This window comes from Necator americanus, chromosome III (genome assembly GCF_031761385.1).
Source record: "Necator americanus strain Aroian chromosome III, whole genome shotgun sequence".
NCBI lineage: Eukaryota > Metazoa > Nematoda > Chromadorea > Rhabditida > Ancylostomatidae > Necator > Necator americanus.
This window is the reverse complement of record NC_087373.1, coordinates 6,260,315-6,266,195: the sequence shown is the minus strand read 5'-3', so window position 1 is coordinate 6,266,195 and position 5,881 is coordinate 6,260,315.

Sequence of the window (5,881 nt, the reverse complement as noted above, 5' to 3'; positions counted from 1 at the left end):
AATATCACTTATCCAAGATGATAAATGTGCTCTGACAGATGTGTGTGGATTGGATACATTGTTGGGCAGCTAAAAATCTGCTAATAAATGCATCGCATCATGGAAATATCCAGCAGTTCTATTATCCTGAATGTTTGTTCGAGAGCTCCGGTCAGGCTCTGCAGTGAGGTGCCGCGGTGCACCGGAAAATTACGGAAAATCAAAAAATTCTGGAAATAAAATTGGACTAGGATTAGGTAAAGAAGGCACCGGTATATTTTCCACTCTGGTACAATTTCCGTCGCATTTATCCTTCCAAGGACAAATAGATTAAATGTGAGAGTTTTGGGTTCACTAAGTTGCAAAAAAAGTTGTTAAAGCAATAACAATCCATCTAAGGACATCGTACAGGAAATTTTCCGATGTTGGGATTTCTCCCCCTACAGATCCGGAAATCAGATGCATGAGGACACTTTTCGCGTGGGATGGATAAAATCTTTCATACGGGTGCAATGTGTTGTTTCGTGAAATAAACTAATTACGCTGATGCTCCGATCCATTTGATCCATTTACTCTAAGCATTACATTTTGATGCGTCCAACCAGGCTTCGTCCCAATCACATATTCGGCATCTCATTATTTGAAGCGATTGGCCGGCGGGAATCGGAATCGCAAAGGCAGCCAGCTGCCTGCCGACTTGTGTGGTACGTGCTTTGTCCGCGGTCGCGCGGTCGGCTGGCACCCATCATTGATCCTTGCTCCCTTGTTGTGCGCATTTACATATACGGGAAGAAAATCGTCGTTCCCACTGAGTGGACCATATGTGCGTACTTGACGCTCATCTTCAAAAGCAACGCACAGGAAAATTCCCTATAATGGCTCCTCTTCAGTTGTAGACGAGATTCATGACGTATTTCTCAGGTATCACCGGCGAAAAAGCGAGATATCCCCTGCAAATCCAGAAATCAAATGGATCGGAGCATAAGAGTAATAAGTTTATTTGACGAAACAACTCCTTACATCCGGGTAGGAAGATCCAATCCATTCCACGCGCAGAGTGTCCTCACGCGTCTGATTTCTGGATCTGTGGGAGGAGAAACCCCAACATCGGAAAATTTCCTGAACGATGTCCTCAAATGGATTGTTATTGCTTTCCGCTTGTCCGCTGGTATGCACCCTACGGGCACCAACAACAGACCTCAGCGGTTCTATTACATTTGGTTGCGGTTGCCTGGTGATTTATAGTAGTACACGCCAGCTTTTGATAAATAAAGAATGGTAAACAAATTTTTAAAAATTTCCCAGAATAAAGTGCTAACAAAGGCCACCTCAATTTCTCGTTGGTTTCATTTTCAGTCCTTACGCATTGTTTTATGCATTGTGGGACCGTTATTGTTCCGGTCCTTTAAGCTCCTTGTTCCATTCTTTTACCACTGTTACTGGATGGTCCTCCTATTATTCGCCTAACTATTCACCTAACTACACCTCTACGATAGTTAATCTTATGGATAGTCGCGGAATATAACTTGGCTATCATAATCGTATAACAGGGACGAGGCTGACCCATTTGCAAGGATATCATCACTCGTATATTCCGAATATCTTCCTAAATTGTTTTTTTTCGGAATGTTCTCTTCCTGAATTGTTCGTTCGTTCTTCTTCTGCACGGAAGCCATTTTTTTGTGTTTTTATTACTTGATTGACGTTGCTATCATTTTCTTCCCCATTGGGAAATCTGTGCCATCTTTGACCGGTGAATCATCGTCGTAAGATGGCGTGACTCACCCGCTATATGGTGCATGTTTCGTGTTTGATAGCGATTATTCTTGGTTTTGGAAGGTCGGAGCAAAGACCATACGAATGTTTCACTGATAGCGCTAACGAAACGTGCAAAATGTACGAAACGTATGGTTCACGTAAAAAAAATCTGGTGCAAAGTTCTTTTTTTCCTGTTTATTCGACTGCTTGTTTACGTTTTTTTTTCGTGGTGTGGACACTTTCCTTGAGTTGATTTTACTCGACATTTTACTTTTTTTGGATTGCTTTTGGATAATTCTACATTATTGACCAACAAAATAAAAACAAAATAAAATAAGCTAATAAATAATTCTTCAATATTGTCAACAAAATAAAAACAAGTAAAATAAATTAATAAATAATAATAATAATAATAAATAATTCTTCAATATTGACCAACAAAATAAAAACAATACAAAACAACTTTTTTTAATAATGAATATGTGGTCTCCGTCATAGCGTTTTTTCTCCGCTACGTCGTCGCTACACGACGATCGCTTGTTAGACGGTCGATTGGTGTTTTGGAGCACTACCGATCGGTGAACACGTTCAAATGTTTCCTGGACTGCGTTGCGGCTGCAGATCCAGTCAATACTAGGAAGTACGATAGCGCTTGATGAATAATACCAAAATCCAGTGAAATTTGCAAATTTTTCCAGGACAAAATGGGCAGGAGAGATAAATTTTTATGAAAAAAGGGAAAATGTAGTTGGGGGACACTCAGTGACGTTGTTATTTCTGAACGCTCTATCTTACTTTTTTTTTCTTTTAGTAACTTTGGGTTATGTGTTATAGATCCTCTAAGAGTAATGTTAAGGTCTTAGGTCCCCGATTAATTTAGTTATTCACTTCCAGAAATAAGCCTGCCACAGAGTGCCCTTCCTCCCTCGCCCTCCCCTTAAACTACGTTTTTCCTTGAAAAGTTGTATGTATATTCTCATGAATCCTCGTGAAGTTCTCCTCCATTGGTGTGACCATCAACATCTAAAATCTTCGTATCTTCGCTTAACTATAACTCGAAAGATAGCATCATTTCGGATTCTTTATCCTGAGAAACATCAAAATAATCAAATAATGTTGTGAAGTGGATTTTTATTCTTTCACTTTTTTCATTTTGTTGGCGGATCGTTGAGTAGTCGTCGAGTTTTGAGAAAATCTAAGCTTCTGCAAAGAATCGGATGCAATCTAACAGGAGCGTGAAATTTTAGACGTGCGCTGGCGACCAATCAAATGTTTCACGAACGTGAAGAAAAAAGACAGCGTGCGATACTAATTTGCGAATTGAAATCCTGTTCTATCATCTAGAACAAATGTGAATTGTCGAACAATTCATTTATTCGATTCGGTAAGTTCGGTTGGTTCTACGTGGTTCACCTATTTTGCTGAAATCTGACTCTTTCCCTCGATCACATATTTCTTTTTCACATAAGTGGACCGTATATTGGAAAACTCTAGAACGTACACGATGATGGACCTGTTAGGAAATATGTGTGTGGGTGGGTACGTAGAAGCGAAGTTTTTCTCTTTATCATTTCTTCAACTTCAGCCACTTTATGTTTGCATGTGGAACATTTCGAGTGTTTCAACGTTACACACAGCTGGTTTTCGTTCTCATAGATGCTTCATTTCATCGTTATGTTTACACGTCTCACGCTACGAAATGCTTCACGTTGTGTGGATTTCTGTTTGAGATCAGCTCGAGCACGTTGACGGCTCATTTGTTGAGGAGTCAGCCTGTTTGGCATGACTTTTTCTATCCTGTTCAAGTTAATTTTTTTCCTCAGTGTGTTATATCGCTTTTATAATCGCTGTTTTCTCGTTTTAGAAGTAGAATCCATGCTTTATTCGTTTTTTTTTTTGTTTAGAGAGCTAACACAGAACACTTTGTTTGCTAGCGATCCTGCTCGATCCCTCATGAGTGCATCTGTTGTCCCAGTATAGCAGTGTATGTCGTCTGGAAGACTCGAAGACATGTCATCTGGAATAGAAATCAAAAATATCTGCCGTTAATTAACACCGCAATGATGTCTAATATCGTGGTGACTATATGTACGTATTCTCTGCGCCTCTATCGACTAAGAACCGTAACGGAGCAGCTGTATAATTGACCTGTAGTTCTTTATGGAACGTTTTATGAGGTCGAATCGACGGAAATTCGGTTAGCGCTGTGCGCTGTTCATTTGACACGTAGCGATTAATGCTCGTCCTCGTCCTGGAGCATCTGTTCTTCGTTTCTGGACGATAAAATGGCGTATTTTATTTGAATGGCTAAAAATATGCCATCAAGAGCTTAGTCATCTTATTTACTTTACGTAAAGATCACACAGTCATGGATGTTAAGAGGAGGGCACCGGGATTTGTTTACAGAGATTTTATTACATGATAAAATGGTTCTAGAAAAAAAAAACTAGAAACCCATGGAAAGTTTAGTTAAACGAAAGCGAAGTAACCAAAAAATGTCGTTGTTGTCGTAAGTTTGTTAGATTATTTCTTGATGTTATTTGAATAATTTGCATTTGTTCTTCTCGTAATGTTCACAGCGCTTATCTTCTAATCCTGCCAGCAAAGTTCAATTGTGAATTTAGAACCATAGAACTCTGTGCGCATCAAAATAATCTGATGGTTTTCCGTCTCAAGTCCTCTTCGAAAGTGCTTATATCTATCAGCATTAAGATTAGTTGTTGAAAATTCTGAAATTCTTTTCATTAGGCAATGAGCTTGCTTGCTAAATGGCTTGCTAAATGTGCTCGGCCTTCTATATTCAGAGTGTAGGGGGTGTTCCAATGAATGGAAAGCAAAAAGGATAAAAAGGGTTCGATTTTAAAATGTCCTAATGGTAAACAGGCTTCTCTAATAAATAGTAGGATTTCAAAAAACTCAAACAAAAGTATAGTAGGGTCAAAACGACATGAGACACAGTGCAACTGTGTACGCGGCTTCTCTTGAGGCGGTGCGGTGGAGTGTAGCGGTTAGGAGCGTACTAGGATCCCTACTGGCACCACCCATCGCTGCAGTTTACGATGGTCCCACCTCGGTCCCAACTGCTGCCTTCACTGCGCCGTTTTGAGGGCGTACGCAAATGCACCATGCTTCATGTGGTTTTGACCCGACCATATAAGATGTCGGACCGATAGAACAATGTGTTTTTGTGCATTTATGGGGTAATCAACAAAAACGCAAGGAAAAAAAAGAACAAAAGCGTGGTTTCTTTAGTATGCATTGTGTGATGTTGGGAATCCATGGTCTTGGCGTTTTCATTGATCGGGAAGCGACAGTTTTTCTGTTTTCCTCTACACAACGACACTGATATCCTCTTCATTTTTTTTCCAACTTGAAAAAAACTGCAGTCTATGATCTAAATATTTTAATTTTCGGATTGCGGCGAGAAAAATAGAAATATATGTTAAACAGTGTGGGAGGACGCGATGCCGCAGACGCGCTGCGCTCATTTGGTTGAACAAACTCAATGTTGACCAAATTTTTCATGGACACTAATGTCGTGACAATGAGTTAGTTGAAGTGGTGAGCTACTTGGTTTGCATCAAACCGGACGCCAAGGGTCTTTGTCGAATCCATTCCACCAGTTCTTTTTTTTTGTGCCAACGTAGAACAAATTGGGCATGGTATTTGAAAAAGAATGATCGGAGACGTAGAGGGAATTAGTGTCCATTGTCGACGTCTTTGCTGGAAGCTGGAAATTGAAGCCGTTAAGGCTGTTTCGCAATGTCTATCCGAGTAAATTTTGCTAATTTGCTCCGGCATAAGGCCTTCTGGAATTTCTCTTCGACTCTGCTCTGCTCGGCTTTTTGCTCGCCAAATCATTGTAGGGAATTGAGAAATTTTTGACTTGAAAGTGTCCGTTATGTCTCAAATTTTTTTTGTCAACAGTTTTTTTTTCTCTCAAATTTTGATGAAATCTAAATAGTCCTATGATCGGATTAGAAGTGATTAGCGCCGATCGATGCTTACCACGCAGCTTTCTTCTTTGTGGACTCAACTTAACTTTTGTCCTTTTCAGAACTTATTTTCGTAGGATTATTTGTCGAGTTCCGGTCGAAGACTAGATGAAAGTTCTAAACTTGTCCCATTTTTCTACACAAGGGTC